This window comes from Mytilus californianus, unplaced genomic scaffold (genome assembly GCF_021869535.1).
Source record: "Mytilus californianus isolate M0D057914Y unplaced genomic scaffold, xbMytCali1.0.p SCAF_1, whole genome shotgun sequence".
In the NCBI taxonomy this organism is placed as follows: Eukaryota; Metazoa; Mollusca; class Bivalvia; order Mytilida; family Mytilidae; genus Mytilus; species Mytilus californianus.
The window spans coordinates 107,419,930-107,441,851 of NW_026262581.1; the positions used below are offsets into that span (position 1 = coordinate 107,419,930).

A 21,922-nucleotide genomic window follows, 5' to 3' on the forward strand; every position below is an offset into this window, starting at 1 on the left:
ACAACTGCATACCAATTATCATTGACCTACCACTAATGGTTCCCCTTAAACTGACCTAATCACAAACTAATACATGAAAACTAAGCAAAAGTTTCAAAGTCAATAGACCATGAATGAGGGGGCGGGGCCAAATAATCTCCATGGAAAAGAGATGTGCTAATGCTTTCACAACTGCATACCAATTATCATTGACCTACCACTTGTGGTTCCCCATAAACTGACCTAATCACAAACTAATACATGAAAACTAAGCAAAAGTTTCAAAGTCAATAGACCATGAATGAGGGGGCGGGGCCAAATAATCTCCATGGTAATGAGATGTGCCAATGCTAATACAACTGCATACCAAATATCATTATTGACCTACCACTTGTGGTTCACCATAAACTAGACCTTATCACAAACTAATACATTGTTGACGATGCCGCCGTAAACAGTATACCTATGTCTCGCTTTTTGACTCCGTCAAGGAGAGACAATAAGATGTGGTAATTGTATAATTGCAATAAGACAACTATTCACCAGAGTTTAAATGAAGTGGATGTAAGCAATTGTAGGCAACCATAGGGCCTGCAACAATGTGAATAAAATGCTTTGCAGGGCTCAGCTTGATACAACAGTGTGAGACCCTTATGGGAAGTCAACGTCATTAAATCCCTCCCTTGGTAGTGATTCGATTGCAGAGGTTGAACCCTGAACAGTTAGGACAAGTATGGACACAACATTCAAGCTTGATACAGCCCTGAATTTTTACATAGCATAGGTTTCTGACACAGAATGAATGTGGTCCAAGAACTTAAAAATTTGAAATTGGATATTTACCTTTTCTGGTCCAAAATCTAAATACATGATTAGATTCAGCATATCAAAGAAACCCAAGTATTTATTTTTTTATGGAAATCAAACAAAGTTTAATTTTGGACCCTTTGGTCCTCAATGTGGACTAATTTGATAACGGGGCCCAAAATCCAAAATCTAAATGCACGGTTAGATTCAGCATATCAAAGAACCCCATATATTCAATTTTGTTGAAATCAAACATAGTTTAATTTTGGACCCTTTTGACCTCAATGTGGACCAATTTAAAAACGGGGCCTAAAAATCCAAAATCTAAATACACTGTTAGATTCTGCATTAAAAGTCCCCAAAACCAGAAAATCCTTGTAATAGCCCCTAATTCCTAAACAGGTAGGACAATAACTCCCAAAATGAATCCAAACCTTCCCTTTGTGGTACAATTTCGTAGAGATCTATAAACTTATACCCAAGTTATTATCTGGAAACTAAATGTCTTTGGACGACAATGCTGAGGGCGACATTGCCATACCATTATAAAAAATTTGCAGTCATGTAAAAACTCTTATCTTATAGTCGGCTATAAAAGGTACCAACATAAATAAAATGCTCTGCAGGGCGCAGCTTGATACAACCGCAGAGGTCGAACCCTGAACAGTTGGGGCAAGTATGGACACAACATTCAAGCTTGATACAGCTTTGCATTTGGATTGTGATTAAATATTTGACACAGCATAGGTTTCTGACACAGAATGAATGTGGTCTAAGAACTTAAAAATTTTAAATTGGACATTCACCTATTATGGTCCAATATCCAAAATCTAAATACATGGTTAGATTCAGCATATCAAAGAACCCCATATATTCAATTTTTGTTGAAGTCAAACAAAGTTTAATTTTGGACCCCGATTTGGACCAACTTGAAAACTGGGCCCATAATCAAAAATCTAAATACATATTTAGATTCAGCATATCAAAGAACCCTAAGAATTCAATTTTTGATAAAATCAAGCTAAGTTTAATTTAGGACCCTTTGGACCTTAATGTAGACCAATTTGAAAACGGAACCAAAAATTAAGAATCTAAATACACGGTTAGATTCGGCATATCAAAGAACCCCAATAATTCAATTTTTGATGAAATCAAACAAAGTTTAATTTTGGACCCTTTGGACCTCAATGTGGACCAATTTAAAAACGGGGCCCAAAATCCAAAAACTTATTACATGGTTAGATTCAGCATATTAAAGAATCCCAAGAATTCAAGAATAAAACCCCATTGAAATTGGTCAAGAAATAAGCAATTTATACGAAGTATCTTCTTTTGCACAATACTGTGCACTTAAATATTTCTTGCTATTGCGCAATACTGTACAACTGACAATTTCTTGCTATTGCGCAATATTGTGCTATTGGATATTTCTTGCTATTGCGCAATACTGTGCAATTGAAGATTTCTTGCTATTGCGCAATACTGTGCAATTGAAGATTTCTTGCTATTGTGCAATACTGTGCAATTGAAAATTTCTTGCTATTGCACAATAATTTACACATCCTGTTTGGTGTGTATCTCCTACCATATCATTATTATTTGCTTTTAAATATAAATCAGAAATAACCAACTTAAAATGGAAAATTTTAAAAGAAAAAAAAAAGTGAAAAAAAGAAAAAAAAGGAAAAAAAAAAAATCCCCTCCCCCCAAATTATTTGAACCCCCTTATCATTCATCACCCCCAAACTCAATCCCAGCCTTCCCTTTGTGGTATGGTACCTTGCAGTACAATTTCAGAGAGATCCATACACTTGAACACAAGTTATTGTCTGGAAACTAGAAAAATGCTTATTTTTGGCCCCTTTTTGGCCCCCAATTCCTAAACTTTTCGGCAATTACCCCCAAACTCAATTCCAGCTTTCCCTTTGTGATATGGAACCTTGTAGTACAATTTCAGAAAGATCCATACACTTACACACAAGTTATTGTCATGAAACTAGAAAAATGCTTGTTTTTTGTCCCTTTTTTGGCCCCTAATTCCTAAAATTTTGAGGCAATTACCCCCATCATCAATCCCAGCATTCCTTTTGTGATATGGAACCTTGTGGTACAATGTCAGAGAGATCCATACACTAACACACAAGTTATGTCTGGAAGTTACAAAAATGCTTATTTTTGGCCCCTTTTTGGCCCCTAATTCTTTTACTGTTGGTACCATAACCCCCAAAATCAATCCCAACCTTCCTTTCGTGGTATTGAACCTTGTGGTAAAATTTCATAGAGATCCATTCACTTAAACTAAAGTTAGAGTGTGAAAACCAATGTGTCTTCGTACGACGACGACGACGCCAACGTCATACCAATATACCACCACAAAAATTTTTTTGCTGTCGTATAAAAATGTGAAATAATTCAAAAGAGAAAACTAATGGCCTAATTTATAACAAAACAATTTACAAAAAAAAAAAAACTATGACAGACATAAACCAACAACAACCAATGATCTACAGGCTCCTGACTTGGGACAGGCACCAAGACTGACAAGTGCTTTCCCCTGCTTGATATCAATGCTCATAGATCAGATTTGAGATACATCTATCAATCTAGGACCAGCACATAAAGAATGTGGCAGGTTTAAACATGGCCATTATGTGTAAGAATATACATTACAAGTATTTGGTTAACACAAAGTGGATGAGTGATGAATATGAAAATGTGTCACACAGCAAAACATTCTTGCTTGGATCCTGATACCAAATTTCAATAAGCTGCTTCGCTGAGCGCAGCTGGATACGACCGCAGAGGTCCAACCCTGAACAGTAAGGGCAAAAATGGACACAATATTCACGCTTGATACAGGTCTGAATTTGGATTGTAATTAAATATTTGACACATTATAGGTTTCTGACACAGAATAAATGTAGTCAAAGAACTTAGAATTGGTTATATGATTTGAATTATATTCAATTGAAGATTTCTTGCTTTTGTGCAATACATTGTGCTGTTGCGCAATACTTAGTAAATCTGTTTTCAGACTATATACAAAGAATTAAACCAATTGTGACCCCCACTTTTTTCTTTGGAAAATCAAGGATTTGTATAATATACAAATCCTTGGGAAAATTGATAATTTCTTAAATCTTGAAGAAAAAAATTGATCCCCCCCAAAACATTTTTTGACCCCCCCCCCCCCCCCCCTTTTTCCAAAAAAATAAAAATATTTGAAGAAATAAGTCTTGAGGATTAAAAATTGTCCCCCTCCGAAAAAAAAAAATTCCCTCCCCCAAATTTTTTTTTAACCTTCCCCCCCCTTTTTCCCAAAAAAATTAATACACATAAACACGAGTTATTGTCTGAAAACTAGAAAAATGCTTGTTTTAGACCCTTTTTGATCCCTAATTCCTGAATGGTTTGGTCAATTACCCTCAAAATGAACCCCCAACCTTCAACTTGTGGTATTGGACCTTGTGGTACAATTTCAGAGCAATCAAAATACTTATACACAAGTTATTGTCCTAAAACTAGAAAAATGCTTGTTTTGGGCCCCTAATTCCTAAACAGTTGGGACATCACCCCCAAAAACAATCCCAACCTTCCTTTTGTGGTATTGAACCTTTGGTTAAATTTCAAAGAGATCCATACACTTAAACTTAACTTATTGTCCAGAAACCAAATGTCTTCGGAAGACGACGACATGATAGCATTATACGACCCCAAAATTTTTTTGCGGTCGTATAAAAAGCTCTTGACAAGTAGTTCCTGAGAAAGTTTGATCAGAATGTTTTGAGATGGATGGACAGACGTAACCAGTAATACCCTCTTCTTTCAGTGTAGGATATAAATATATAATTTTGAAAAAATAAATGGGGATAGTGTCCACATGTGGACACAGATAATGCCCCCGCTTGCATATCATGTAGTTATAAAGGGACATAACTGAAGAATGGTAAAAGTGACACTACCCAAATTTGAACTTGATCTGAGTTTTGTGGTAATAAGCACTGTGTGTAAGTCTCATAACATTTGGTTGAGGCTAACTTTAGTAGAGAACAGAAACTAAAAATTCAGCAATTTTCTATTTGTAAACACGCATAACTCTAGAACGGTTGTGTATTAGTTTTATAACATTAGGTTGAGGCAAACTAAAGTTAGAGAAGGGAAACGAAAAATTCAGCAATTTTTTTGTTTATAAAAGGGACATAACTCAAGAATGGTAAAAGTGTTGCCACCAAATTTCGTACTTAATCTGTATTATGTAGTAATAAGCATTGTGTATAAGTTTCATAACATTTAATTGAGGCAAACTAAAGTTAGAAAACAGAACAAAAAATTTGTACTTGATCTTAGTTTTGTGGTAATGAATATTGTGTATAGGTTTCATAATGTTTGGTTGGGGCAAACTTAAGTTACAGAATGGAAACTAAAAATTTTGCAATCTTTCGATTTATAAAGGGGCATAACTCAATAATGGTTAAAGTGACACTACTCAAATTCAACTTGATCTGTGTTTTATCAGTGGAAGTCAAAATTAAACATTGCATTGTATAAAGCATTGATTGTAGTTGATTCAACTATAATCATGGAAAAAGGAAGATAACTCCAATTTTAAAAATAACTTGATATTTAGAAGAAAATAAAAATTTAGCAATTTTTCCATTTCTAAAGGGGCATAACTCTAGAACGATTAAAGTGACACCACCAAAATTCAAACTTGATCTGTGTTTTGTGAAAATAAGCATTGTGTATAAGTTTCATAACATTTGGTTGAGGCAAACTAAAGTTAGAGAACGGAAATGAAAAATTCAGCAATTTTTCCATTTGTAAAGGGGCATAACTCTAGAACAGTAGAAGTGACGCCACAAAAATTCAAACTTGATCTGTGTTTTGTGGTTATAAGCATTGTGTATAAGTTTCATAACATTTGGTTGAGGCAAACTAAAGTTAGAGAACAGAAACAATAAATTCAGCAATTTTCCATTTGTAAAGGGGCATAACTCTAGAACGGTAAAAGTGACGCCACCAAAATTCAAACTTAATCTGTGTTTTGTGGTAATAAGCATTGTGTATAAGTTTCATAACATTTGGTTGAGACAAACTAAAGTTAGAGAACGGAAACCAATTTACAATCGTACAGACGGTCAAGGGTAAAACTTAATGCCCCCTCCGCTACGGGGCATAAAAATGACAAATTGGTTCAGATAATAGTAAAAAGATGACCCCATTAGTTAGTAAATGATGTGGCATCAATGCCATCATGTATGCAACCTGATCACAATAAAAATAGAAAACATGATCTTTGTAAAGGTTCTCCTGGTTATCATTCCTGCTAATTTCGACGGATTTACAAATCAGAATAATTGGCTACTGAAGTTGGGCAGGCTTTTTTTTTAAATTGGAAGGCAAGGAAATTTTACAAAGGCCCTATCATGTTTGGTTTAATCAAACCTAAGATTTTTAGCTAAGATGATTAAAATAAGAAAAGTAAACATACAGGACAGATAAAAATAAAATGCTTCACCGAGCGCAGCCTGATACGACCGCAGAGGTCGAACCCTGAACAGGTCAGTTGGGGCAAGTTAAGACACAATATTTACGCTTGATACTGTCTGAATTTGGACTGTGATCAAATTTTGACATAATATAGGTTTCTGACACAAAATAATTGTGGTCCAAGATCTTAAAAATTTGAAATGGGACATTTAATTTACCTAGTATGGTCGGACATCCAAAATCTAACAACATGGTTAGATTCAGCATATGCTATTGCGCAATACAGTGCTGTTGCACAATACTTAGTTAATCTGTTATATATAATAATTTACACACCCTGTTTGGTGTGTATCTCCAGCCATATCAGTATTTGTTGCTTTTATATATAAATCAGAAATAATCAATGTAAAAATGGAAAATTTTGAGGGGAAAAAAAACCCCAAAAATTAAGAAGAAAAAAATCCCCCCAAAAAATTTCAGAGTTCCATAAACTTTAACACAAGTTTTGTCTGGAAACTAGAAAAATAAACAGCTGCACCATGAGCGCATGATACGCCTGTCGCTTTTTCAATAGATATAAACCAGTCACCAAAGTTTCATGAAACTACTCAAGGCATTTTTTAGTAGTTGTCCGAAAACTGGAAAATCCCCCTTTTTTAATGATTAAAACCTCATAACTTGTAAGCGTAAAATCTAAAATTTATTGAATTTGAAAGGGAGCTCACATCAATAGACATAAACAATTCACCAAAGTTTCATGAAAACTGCTTAAGGCATTTTGGAGTAATTGTACGAAAACTGGAAAATCCCCCTTTTTTAATAAATAAAACCCCATAACTCGGAAACGTAGAATCCAAAATTTATAAAAATCGAAAGGGAGCTCACATCAATAGATATAAACAATTCACCAAAGTTTCATGAAAACTGTTCAAAGCATTTTTGAGTTATTGTCCAAAAACTTGAAAATCCCCCTTTTTTAATGAATAAAACACTATAACTCGAAAACGTAAAATCCAAAATTTATAAAAATCAAAAGGGAGCTCACGTCAATAGATATAAATAATTCACCAAAGTTTCATGCAAATTGGTTACAGCGTTTTTGAGTTATTGTCCGACAATGTTGACAACGGACAGCGGTATACCATAATACGTCGCGTAAACAGGGGTATAAAAAAATGCTTGTTTTTGGCCCCTAATTCCTAAACTGTTGGTACCATAACCCCCAAAATCAATACCAACCTTCCTTTTGTGGTATTGAACCTTCTGGTACAATTTCATAGAGATCTGTTCACTTAAACTAAAGTTATTGTCTGGAAACCAAATGTGTCTTCGGATGACGACGACATCATAGCATTATATGAACACAAATTTTTTGCGGTCATATAAAAAGCATCTATAGCAAGAGCTTGCCTTTATCCTATTGGTAAAATAAAGCACAAGTGCGAGAAGTACATAATATAAGATATATAAAACTAATAAAACAGTTCTTTAATATGTATTTTCTCACAATATATAAATTGTCTATTGATGTTCTCTGAAAAACATGATTACAAAAATAAATGCCACTGATAACAAACATAAAATATAAAATTAAACAAAAAAAAAAAGATAAAAAAATTCACCTGATTTATCAAACATATACCAATCTTAAAAAAAAATGTATGTCTCGTAGACATCAAACTCATTAAACACATTGTTTAAGAATTTAGTTACAAAACGACTATAATGTTGTGCTATCTTTTCTATCTTTAAAGGTAGAAGAAGAGAAAGCACAAGTGTAAGTCTGACATAAAAATTAAATTTTATCTACATAGCATATACAATAGTTATTTTTCATATATAAACAGAACCATGTTAAGTCGAAACCATGATAAAAAAAAATTATTTCATTTCCTTGCAACATAAAATGTTATATAAAACAAAAAGTAAAAATAAATTGCTTTGCCGAGCGCAGCTGGATACGACCGCAGAGGTCCAACCCTGAACAGTTGGGGCAAAAATGGACACAATATTCGTGCTTGATACAGGTCTGAATTTGGATTGTAATTAAATATTTGACACATAATAGGTTTCTGACACAGAATAGCTGTGGTCAAAGAACTTAGAATTGGTTATATGATTTGAATTTATATTCAATTTTTAGCTTTTGAGCAATACATTTTGCTGTTGCGAATTGACCTCCCCCCCCCCCTTTTTTTTTCCAAAAAAATTGAAAATTTAAATACTTCATAAAAGTCTTAAAATAGAAAATGACATACATAATCATAGCTAAAATTAATTTACCTTAATCAGCATTTTTAAAATTATAAAATAGTAACTTCTAAAAATTAATTGACAGCTAATCATCTCAAGACAATACAAAAATTCTTTATACATAATTTAAAAGCAGTGTAAGGGAGGTAACTCAAAGTTGTGTTTGAATTACCTCCCTTACACTGTAATTTGTACTTAAGTAATTGTCCATTAACCAGAACACCCTTGTTTTTTCTCACTTTTTTGCCCCTTATTCCTAAACCGTTTGAGCCATAACCCCCCAAAGCCAATCCTAACCATCCCTTTGTGGTATAATTTCAGAGAGATCCATACACTGTTCCACAAGTTATTGTCATGAAACTAGAAAAATGCTTATTTGGGCCCCTTTTTGGCCCCTAATTCCTAAACTGTTGGGACCATAACCCCCAAAATCAATCCCAACCTTCCTTTTGTGGTTATAAACCTTATGTTTAAATATCATAGATTTCTATTTACTAATACTAAAGTTTTTGTAAAGTTATACGACGACGTGATACCAATATACAAACGCAAAATTTTATGCGGTCTTATAAAATCTACATAGTCAATGATTACTTTCTCTCTGAAGTACTGTTCCTACAGAACTACTGTGATATATATTTACAGGAACCATATAATCTACTACACCAACATTTAATAGCAAAAACAATTTTCCTACATTGGCTTTTAACAGTCTCTATATACTAATATAATAATGGTATACATTATCCTTGAAAAGAACACAAATTTTACAGAACATTAATGAAATTGTATTTGTTAATTATATAAACCATGTGCAAAATCAAATCAAATGTCAATCTGGGGCAAAAATAATGAAACAGTTTGGGAATGTTATATTCTAATAAAATGATTAAAAACTCATAAAATGTAACAACTCTCTGTTTTCTGGAATGTTAACTAACTGGAATTTTAAAACTATCTTATTTGTAACAAGAGGCTGTCAGAGTGACAGCAAACCGGATTTCCTGCAGAGGCCGAACCCTGAACAGCTGAGCAAGTATGGACACTACATTTAAGCTTAAAACAGCTCTGAATTTGGATTGTGATTGAATATTTGACACAGCATAGGCTTGTGACACAAAATGAATGTGGTCAAAGAATTGAAAAATTTGAAATTGAACATTTACCTACTATGGTCAAATATCCAAAATCTAAGGACATTGTTAGAATCAGCATATCAAAGAACCTTAGAATCAGCATATCAAAGAACCCAAAGAATTCAATTTTTTATGAAATGAAACAAAAGTTTAATTTAGGACCCTTTGGACCTCAATGTGGACCAATTTGAAAAAGGAGCCCAAAATCCAAAATCTCTAAATACATGGTTAGATTCAGCATTTCAAAAAAACCCATAAATTCAATTTTTGTTAAAATGAAACAAAGTTTAATTTTGGACCCTATTTGGACCAACTCGAAAACTGGGCCCAAAAATCCAATATTTAAATACAGGTTTAGATTCAGCATTTGAAAGAACCCTATATATATTTAATTTATGTTGAAATGAAACACAGTTTAATGTTAATCATATACTTATTAATTTTCTGTTCAAAGGGAAATAACTCAAACTGAATAAATGATAAACAAATAGTTCTCTAAAATAAGAAATGATGTTATATATTTTCAAATTATAATCAATAAAATTAGATTTTTCCTTCGAAAATCGGGTTAATTAAATCAAAATAAAAGTACATTGTTCCAATGTCCCCCAGCATTGCACATATTTTATCTATCCAAGGGGCGATTACTAAAAAAACTTTAATATTAAGATTTTTTGCAAATTTTATATCTTAGAGAAATGAAAGCTTGAGAGCAAATACAATGAAATTTTCCATATAATTAATATTTCCAAGGGGCATAACTCTTTTAAAAACCGTGATTGGCACTGGTTTTCCAACTTGTATGAAACATTGCTGATATTAACCTATGATATAAGTTTCATAAAAATCTGGCAAGAACTGTACACACGAGAGTGCTAACAATGAAATTTTCCATATAATTAATATTTCCAAGGGCATAACTCTTTTAAAAATATTTGATTGCCACCGATTTCAAAATTGTCCATTACATTGCTAATATAAACCTATGATATAAGTTTTATAAAAATCTGGCAAGAACAGTACATTTGAAAGCGCTAACAAGACCAGACAGACGCCAGGTATTTCTATGTCCCCAGCAATGTGTGGCGCAGGGGACATAAATAGAGGTCAAACAATGTATTTTCAACATTTATTCTGAACCAACTTAACCATGCATTTTTCAATTCACTTATTTTTAAGCAAGACCAAATCAAAAACAATTGATTCTTTTCACAAAATTCTTAGAGTAAAAATACTGGTGAATCTTGAACACTTTGTAGAATTATTTGTTAATTGCCCAAAAATCTTTTATACAAAAATAAAGTTAAAGGAATGGAGGCATTTGAATAAACACTTCATGATAAATGCCAACTTTTAAGTGCCAAAAGATGAAAGTAATTAAACAGGAAATTTTATTTTCAAATTATGGGGTGCAATTCAGGATCATTGAAATTAAATAACCAGTATTTTCTGATCAAATTTAGTGCTTCAAGATGAACAGAAATAAAACCCAAGTTGATCTGACCTTAAGTATTAAAAGAATTCAGATACAAATATTGTCCTTTCCTCCTTCAACAAGTGTGAACAAATTTTGCTTTTACTTTGCTTAGAACTATTAACTTTCACTATGAAAGAATCCTTTATAAAACATATATCAGTCTACCTTGAATCCAAATAGAGCTATTAATCTATATATAGTAACTACAGTTCAGATTCACTGTCAATATGTTTTTCTATTCATAACAAAAGGAAAAATGCATGTTTTGCATGTTTAAAAAAATAAATGAAGAATGTGTCCATGGGACTTGAAAATCTATGGCAAATTCTGCAGTTTTTCAATTAATTTGCACTTGATCTGTGTTTGGTGATAATAAGCATTGTGTTTTTTATAGTATTTGATGGAGGCAAACTAAAGTTAGAGTGCGGAAACGACAAATTTAGCAATTTTTCAGTTTATAAAGGGAAATAATTAGAGAACGATGATTGTGGTGCCACTCAAATTCAAACTTGATGTGTGTTTGGTGGTAATAAGCATTTCCTTTAAGTTTTATAACATTTGGTAGAGGCAAACTAAAGTTGGAGAACGGAAACTAATTTTGGGATGTACGGATGCCACAACAGGGGCATAAAAAAGAAAATATCATACATATTTATATAAAAGTATATGGGGATGACCATTCTTTTTTAAGTTTATTTTCTTAAAGAAAAATTCAATTAATTTATGAAAACACATTTGTCCTATGCAGTTATGTGCATTTTAAGGTAGACACTAAAATCAATGTACAAAAGAATTTTTTTAAATTTTGCTAAAAGAATGTAAAATGTGTATACATTCCTAGTTTAAGACATAATAACAGGGAAAATCATTCTTTTGTGAATAATACATAATGCCATGACTAGAAAAGCAAATGACAATTTTTAGGAGATTATTAAAATCAATCACTTTCATGATCCAAAAGTAAAAGTTTTGATGACTTTTGTTTCTCAACATTTCCTTAATGTGTAACAAGAGTGCACACGCTGAAATATCTCGCCTTCTTTTCTAATCATTGATATTATGTTGATAGTCCTAAATATAAAGCTTTATTACAACTGTCACATAAACTTAACATTAACCAAGTAAACTAAACATTGACCAATGAACCATGAAAATGAGGTCAAGGTCAGATGAACCATGCTAGGCAGGCATGTACAGTTAACAATTCTTCCATACAACAAATATAGTTGACCTATTGCTTATAGTTTAAGAAAAACAGACGAAAACACAAAAACTTAACACTGAGCAATGAACCTTGAAAATGAGGTCAAGGTCAAATAAAACCTGCGTAACTGACATATAGATCGTAAAATATTTCCATACACCAAATATAGTTGAACTATTGCATATAGTATTAGAAAAAAAGACCAAAACTCAAAAACTTAACTTTGACCACTGAACCATGAAAATGAGGTCAAGGTAAGATGACACCTGCCAGCTAGACATGTACACCTTACAATCATTCCATACACCAAATATAGCTGACCTATTGCATGCAGTATTAGAAAGAAAGACCAAAACTCAAAAACTTAACTTTGACCACTGAACCATGAAAATGAGGTCAAGGTCAGATGACACCTGCCAGCTAGACATGTACACCTTACAATCATTCCATACACCAAATATAGTAGACCTATTGCATACAGTATAAGAAAATCAGACCAAAACACAAAAACTTAACTATAACCACTGAACCATGAAAATGAGGTCAAGGTCAGATGACACCTGCCAGTTGGACATGTACACCTTACAGTCCTTCCATACACCGAATATACTAGACCTATTGCTTATAGTACCTGAGATATGGACTTGACCACGAAAACTTAACCTTGTTCACTGATCCATGAAATGAGGTCGAGGTCAAGTGAAAACTGTCTGACGGGCATGAGGACCTTGCAAGGTACGCACATACCAAATATAGTTATCCTATTACTTATAATAAGAGAGAATTTAACATTACAAAAATCTGAACTTTTTTTTCAAGTAGTCACTGAACCATGAAAATGAGGTCAAGGACATTGGACATGTGACTGACGGAAACTTCGTAACATGAGGCATCCATATACAAAGTATGAAGCATCCAGGTCTTCCATCTTCCAAAATATAAAGCTTTTAAGAAGTTAGCTAACACCGCCGCCGCCGTAGCCGCCACCGCCGGATCGCTATCCCTATGTCGAGCTTTCTGCGACAAAAGTCGCAGGCTCGACAAAAATTAGTTGCTAGGCAGTAATTACAAGTTTAAATAACTACTCCTGAAAAACATACTTTCTCATCTAATAAGATAAAAAGAACATTTCCAAAAGATGGTCTAGTTATCAGCATCAATCTACACTACCTAGCTCTAAATAAAGGAATTGCTACAATGAAGCACTAAAGAATAATACTATAAACTTGTACATAGCAAAAAGACAATGGCTGTGAAGTATAAAACATGCAAAATTACCTTACACAAAAATAACTCTACATGTAGACAGTTAAAACTATAATATTTACAAGCACTAAATACAGTATTACAGCACTACACATAAATAAATATACAACTCTTTACACTATAACATGCCTCTAATATTCCTGAGTTCCCAATATCATTTAGATTTAAGAGTCACAGATCATGACATTTTCAAAAAAGGTACTTCTCTCAGAGTAAGATTATGACCACAGAATACCCATCTCTTTAATCAAAATTTCTGGTTCTATTTTTCACATTTTCCAAGTAAAACTTACAAGTTGATGTTATTCATAAGGTAGTCAAGTATCCTTCAATACAATGTATACATAGCTAATTACATGGTAAACACAAGATTAATATATATGATAAGCTGATATGATGATACAACTGGACAACAAATTTATGAGCGTTTGCTTTTCTTTGATCGCCTGCTGCTTTTCTTTTTTGATGACTTTGAAGCACACTGTCCTAAGAAGTTCTCAACACGATTCTCCCAGTTTTGTTTTGAACTCCCTGTACCCAGGTTCTGTATGTCATCGTTGTCATGGTTATCAGTTTGCCTGTCCTGTGTGTCCTCTTTGTTCAGCTGACTAGATACATTCCTCGACTTAAAATTAAGAAAAAAGAATTCAAATTATTGTTATTTATTTTGTGAAATATCAATCTGTCAATTTTACTTTTCATCAATAAGATTTCACATCCAATTGAAAGTTATTTATTTACATAACTAGAGGCTCAAGAGCCTGTGTCACTCACCTGTATTTACTGATGCTTTGGAAATCATGTAAAATAAGGTTAAAATCATAATTAATAGTATTTGATATTAGATATTATAATGATATCTAAGATAATAACAAAAAACTGCAAACTTTTGTAAAATTACTAACTCAGGGGCAGCAACCCAACAACGGGTTGTCGGATTCGTCTGAAAATTTCAGGGCAGATAAATCTAAATCTGATGAATATTTTTGCCACCTGTCAGATTTGCTCTAAATGCTTTAGTTTCAGAGATATAAACCAAAAACTGCATTTTACCCCTATGTTCTGTTTTTAACCAAGTTGGCCATGATGGTTGGAAGGCGGGGTCATCGGACAAATTTTTTAAACTAGATACCCTAATAATGATTATGGCCAAGTATGGTTAAATTTGTCTCAGTAGTTTCAGAGAAGAAGATTTTTGTAAAAGATTACAAAAATTTACGAAAAATTGTTAAAAATTGACTATTAAGGGCAATAACTCCTAAAGGGGTCGACTGACAATTTTGGTCATACAACTTATTTGTAGATCTTACTTTGCTGAACATTATTGCTGTTAACAGTTTATCTCTATCTATAATAATATTCAAGATAATAACCAAAAACTGCAAAATTTCCTTAAAATTACCAATTCAGGGGCAGCAACCCAACAACAGGTTGTTAGATTTGTCTGAAAATTTCAGGGCAGATAGATCTTGACCTGATGATCAGTTTTACCCATGTCAGATTTACTCTAAATGCTTTGGTTTCAGAGATATAAGCCAAAACCTACATTTTACCCCTATGTTCTATTTTTAGCCATGGCGGCCATCTTCGTTGGTTGGCGGGGTCATCGGACACATTTTTTAAACTAGATACCCTAATGATGATTGTGGCCAAGCTTGGTTAAATTTGGCCCAGTGGTTTCAGAGGAGAAGATTTTTGTAAAAAGCTAACGACGACGACAACGGACGACGGACGCCAAGTGATGAGAAGAGTTCACTTGGCCCTTTGGGCCAGGTGAGCTAAAAAGGGTTAACTCAAAGTGATTGTCCTTTCCTTTATACTGTGCTGTATGGTTCAGTACAAAAGATAACAAGAGTGCACACACTGAAATGTCTCGCCTGTTTTACTGACATTGCTTTTATGTTGAAAGTCTAAAAGATAAAGGTTTTACTACAAGTATCACATAAACTTAACATTTTTAAAGATTCATGACAATGAGGTCAAGGTCAGATAAAAACTGTCAAACAGACATGTACACCTTACAATTATTTCATACACCAAATATAGTTGACCCATTGCTTATGGTTATTGAAAAACAGACCAAAACACAAAAATTTAATGTTAACCAATGAACCATAGAAATGAGGTCAAGGTCAGATGATACTTGCTAGACAGACATGTACACCTTACAATCATCCCATACACCAAATATAGTTGACCTATTGCTTATAGTACTTGAAAAACAGACCAAAACACAATAAATTGCTCCGCTGGGACGCAGCTTGATACGACTGCAGAGGTCGAACCCTGAACAGTTGGGGCAAGTATGGACACAACATTCAAGCTTGATACAGCACTGAATTTGGATTGTTATTAAATATTTGACACAGCATAGGTTTCTGACACAATATGAATGTGGTCTAAGAACTTAAAAATTTTTAATTTACCTATTCAAACCATACCATTATTATTTGCTTTTATATATAAATCAGAAATAACCAATTTTAAATGGAAAATTTTAAAGAAAAAAAAGGAAAAAAAAATTCCCCCCCCCACCCCAAATTTTTTGAACCCCCTTATGATTCATCACCCCCAAACTCAATCCCAGCCTTCCCTTTGTGGTATGGTACCTTGCAGTACAATTTCAGAGAGATCCATACACTTGAACACAAGTTATTGTCTGGAAACTAGAAAAATGCTTGTTTTTTTGCCCCTTTTTGGCCCCAAATTCCTAAACGTTTAGGGCAATTACCCCCTGGCCCCAAACTCAAACCCAGCTTTCCCTTTGTGATATGGAACCTTGTAGTACAATTTCATAAAGATCAATACACTTACACACAAGTTATTGTCCTGAAACTAGAAAAATGCTTGTTTTTTTGCCCCTTTATGGCCCCTTATTCCTAAAATTTTGAGGCAATTAACCCCAAAATCAATCCCAGCCTTCCCTTTGTGATATGGTACCTTGCAGTACAATTTCAGAGAGATCCATACACTTGAACACAAGTTATTGTCTGGAAACTAGAAAACTGCTTATTTTTGGTCCCTTATTCCTAAACGTTTTAGGCAATTACCCCCAAACTCAAACCCAGCTTTCCCTTTGTGATATGGAACCTTGTAGTACAATTTCATAAAGATCCATACACTTACACACAAGTTATTGTCATGAAACTAGAAAACTGCTTGTTTTTTGCCCCTTTTTGGCCCCTAATTCTTAAAATTTGGAGGCAATTACCCCCAAAATCAATCCCAGCATTCCCTTTGTGATATGGAACCTTGTGGTACAATGTCAGAGAGATCCATACACTTACACACAAGTTATTGTCATGAAACTAGAAAAATGCTTGTTTTTTGCCCCTTTTTGGCCCCTCATTCCTAAAATTTTGACGCAATTACCCCCAAAATCAATCCCAGCATTCCCTTTGTAATATGGAACCTTGTGGTACAATGTCAGAGAGATCCATACACTAACACACAAGTTATGTCTGGAAGTTACAAAAATGCTTATTTTTGGCCCCTAATTCCTTAACTGTTGGTACCATAACCCCCAAAATCAATCCCCACCTTCCTTTTGTGGTATTGAACCTTATGGTAAAATTTCATAGAGATCCATTCACTTAAACTTAAGTTAGTGCGAAAACCAATGTGTCTTCGGACGACGAAAACGTCATACCAATATACGACCGCAAAATTTTTTTGCGGTCGTATAAAAACTTAACATTTACCAAAGAACCATTAAAATGAGGTCAAGGTCAGATGACACCAACTAGACAGACACGTACACCTTACAATCATTCCATACACCGAATATAGTTGATCTATTTCTTACAGTACTTGAAAAACAGACCAAAACAAAATAATAAACTGCTTTGCTGAGTGCAGCTGGATACGCCTGCAGAGGTCCAACCCTGAACAGTTGGGGCAAAAATAGACACAATATTCCAAGCTTGATACAGGTCTGAATTTGGATTGTAATTAAATATTTGACATATTATAGGTTTCTGAATAAATGTAGTCAAAGAACTTGAAATTGGTTATATGAATTGAATTTATATTCAATAAAAGATTTCTTGCTGTTGTGCAATACACTGTGCTGTTGCGCAATACTTAGTAAATCTGTTGTCAGACTATAAATAAATTTAACTCAGAAACGTAAAATCGAAAATTTATAAAAATCAACAGGGAGCTTACAAAAATAGATATAAACAATTTACCAAAGTTTCATAAAAAAAAGCTAAAAGCATTTTTGAATTATTCTCAGAAAACTGGAAAATCCCCCTTTTTGTAATGAATAAAACCCCATAATCGGAAACGTATAGTCTAAAATTTATAAAAATCAAAAGGGAGTTCATGTCGACAGAAACAAGCATTCTGTGAGTATTGCATGACAATACATAGTCCCCTACCAGTTAAAAATTCATTGTATTGGAACAAAATTCTAACTTGTTCTATAACTTGTCATGGTGTAAACAAAAAGTAAATATCATGTCAATATTTTCAAGCATGACTAAAAACAGTGTGGAAAACTGATTATATGAGTGAATTTTTAAAGTCCAAGGACCATAACTCTGCACAAAATTATTAGACCGAAACAAAAATTTGAACTTGATCTGTAACTTGTCATGATAAAACTATATACCAATTATCAATCAATATCTTGTAAGCATGATGAAAAAAAACATTAGATATGATTTATATTTCTCTAAAATTAGATATGATGTTATACAGTGTATATCTATTTTCAAATTATAATCAAATATAATAAATAGTTCCAAATATTTTATCTTTCATTTGTCACAAACTAATATAGATTCGTAACTTATCTATAAAATGTCAACAACTTTTATCTACACAATGTAATGTATTGAAATATATACATTAATAAAAATAGATTATTATCTAATTAAAGGATTTCTCTTCATAATTTTTTTTTATGAATATAACATTCAGAAAATTAGTTTATACTAAATAAAAAACAAACCTGCCAATAAATTCTTCAAATAATTTAACAAAGAATGTCTTTTAAAAAATGAGTTATCTCCCTTTGTACAGAAATATGGTTTAACATAGTACTCTAACATTAGATATGGTCCAGAGTTATGGCCCATAACTCTGGACTAAATCATCAGACCGGAACAAAATTCGAACTTGATCTATGACTTGTCATGATAAAACTATATACCAAATATCAAATCAATATCTTCAAGAACGAAGAAAAAAAGTATGGAAAGCTGATTTGCCGGACTGACGGATGGACAGACGGACGGAGTGCTAACCTAAAGTCCCCTTCGACTTCGTCGGTAGGGGACAAATAAACAATTCACCAAAGTTTCTTGCAAATTGGTGAAATTGTTTTGTGAGTTATTGTCTGAAAACTGGAAAATCCCCCCTTTTTTAATGAATAAAACCCCAAAACTCAAAAACGGTAAATCCGAAAGGGAGCTCATGTCAATAGATATAAACAATTCACAAAAGTTTCATGCAAATTGGTGAAATTGTTTTTGAGTTGTTGTCCGAAAACTGGTAAATCCCCCCTTTTTTAATGAATAAAACCCCAAAACTCAAAAACGGTAAATCCGAAAGGGAGCTCATGTCAATAGATATATACAATTCACAAAAGTTTCATGCAAATTGGTGAAATTGTTTTTGAGTTATTGTCCGAAAACTGGAAAATCCACCCTTTTTTAATGAATAAACTGTTATCACAGAGATATGTCTCGCCTTTTTGTAATTTTGATAATGCAAATGTTGAAATTAAAATAGCAATACTTTAACATGTAAGTTATGCAAATATTCAAAGTCGATGAACCCTGACTGAAGGTACATGGCTAAACAATCTCCATGGAATGAGATGTGCCAATGCAAATACAACTGCATACCAAATACCATTGACTTATTATAAGCCATTCACTTTAAAAGAAACCTAAACACAAACATTAACTTGTAAACTATGTAAAAGTTTCAAAGTCAATGAACCATGATCAGGGGTGGGGCTATATAATCTCCATGGAAAAGAGATTTGCAAATGCCAATACATTTGCATACCAAATATCATTGACTTAACATAAGCAGTTCATCTTAAACTGATCTAATCACAAACTAATACATGTAAACTAAGCAAAAGTTTCAAAGTCAATAGACCATGACTGAGGGGGCGGGGCCAAATATTCTCCATGGAAATGAGATGTGCTAATGCTTATACAACTGAACACCAATTAACATTGGCCTACCACTAATGGTTCCCCTTGAACTGACCTAATCACAAACTAATACATGTTAACTTAGCAAAATTTTCAAAGTCTATAGACCATGACTAAGGGGGCGGAGCCAAATAATCTCCATGGAAATGAGATATGCCAATGCTTATACAACTGCATACCAAATATCATTGACTTACCACTAATGGTTCCCCATAAATTGACCTAATCACAAACTAATACATGTAAACTATGAAAAGTTTCAAAGTCAATAAACCTTGACTGAGGGGTCGGGGCCAAATAATCTCCATGGTAATGAGATGTGCCAATGCTAAAACAACTGCATACCAAATATCATTAACCTACCACTAGTGGTTCACCATGAACAAGACCTAATCACAAACTAATACATTGTTGACGCCGCCGTCGACGCCGCGGGAAACAGCATACCTATGTCTTGCTTTTTGACTCCGTCAAGGCGAGACAATAAAACCACAAAACTCGAAAACGGTAAATCCGAAATTTATAAAAAAACAAAAGGGAGCTCACGTCAATAGACATAAACAATTCACCAAAGTTTCATGCATATTGGTTAAAGAGTTTTTGAATTAATGTCTGACATGTTGACGACGGACGGACAGACAGACGGACAGACAGACAGACGGACGGACGGACAGACAGTCAACGGTATACAATAAAACGTCCCATAAACGGGCCGGGCGTATAAAAATTAACAATGACCCATGCACATGAAAATGAGGTCAAGGTCAGATGAAACCTCCAAATCTGACATGTACCGCTTACAATCATTCCATACACCACATAAAGTTGACCTGCTGCTTGTAGTATCTGAGAAACGGACCTAATCACATAACTTTAACCTTGATCACTGATCCATGAATTGAGGTGGAGGTCAGGTTAACCCTGTCTGATGGACATGTAGTCGTTGTAAGGAACTCCTATACCAAATATAGTGATCCTATTACTAACAATAAGTGAGAAATTCACATGACAAAAAAACTGTGATTTTTTTTCAAGCAGTCACTGAACCATGAAAATGAGGTCAAGGACAATGGGCATATGACAGACAGAAACTCAGTAACATAATGTATCTGCATACAAGATATGAAGCATCAAGGTCTTCTACCGTCTGTAATATGAAGCTTTTTAGAAATAGTTTACACCGCCGCAGTGCCGGATAGTAATACCTATGTTCGCATACTGCAACTTTCGTCGCAGGCGAAACAAAAATGAATATTTTTATGCTGTTTGATTGTTGTTTTATTAATGTATTTTAATTATCTGCTTTGATTTTTATCAAATTTGTTTAAACTCTAGACTATGAGATTAATGGAAAAATTCATTGACAAACACGTCTTGGAAAAAAGATTTTTTTTTCACTTTTAAACACTGCTAGGCAACATATAAATTCTCCTTTTCATCTTGTTCTGTTTAATTTGAGATTTGGAAATGCTACAGACTTTGCCGGTATTTTAAAGAAATCAGTTTATATCTAATCAGTCTGAAGGCTTAGGAATCCGGGTCAAAACAGGTTATTTTCCGAAATTCCCGGGTTATTTGGTCACCTGGCGGGTATTCCGGGTGACCCCTCAGAATTGTGAAAATCTCGGGACACACCCGCAGGATCAGGGTCAGTTGACAGGTATGATCAAGGTCATGTTCAGTCTCATCATGCCCTGGCATGTAGTTTAAAAATTATTTGGGTAAATGTTTAAGAAGACAGCAGAAGGACACAAAAATGTTAACTGATACTGGCCTTTCAACCCAGTTGAGCTAAAAACCAATAACATCCCTTTTTTACGACATATATTAATGATAATTTTAGTATATAAAGCTTATACTAGAGGGAAAGGAGAGAGTAGGTTCTAAACAGTAGTTAGTAAACTGATGAAAATATACCCTAAAATAAATACTGAATTCAATTTTTTTGTCACCTTCTTTTAGTGCACTTTGAAACTATATTTTTAATTTTTTGAAATGATTTATAACAGTTTCTGGAGTACATCAAAGATCACAAAAGGAATAATTTAGGGAAACAAGCAGGTAAATACAGGTAAATACAGGTGTTATGATCGGACTATATAAATTATTCAAAATGATGATTATTGCAAGATGA

The 21,922-nt window shown here is 33.5% G+C and overlaps 1 long non-coding RNA gene across 1 annotated transcript; it reads right to left on the reverse strand.

The window, feature by feature from the left end:
• Positions 1–16,799: 16,799 nt before the first annotated feature.
• On the reverse strand, positions 16,800–17,296 carry LOC127729727 (uncharacterized). Its single transcript, XR_007994813.1, has 2 exons — positions 17,025–17,296; positions 16,800–16,863 (listed from the first exon to the last, which is right to left on the reverse strand). It is a non-coding gene; the product is annotated as an uncharacterized LOC127729727 (long non-coding RNA).
• Positions 17,297–21,922: the final 4,626 nt, after the last annotated feature.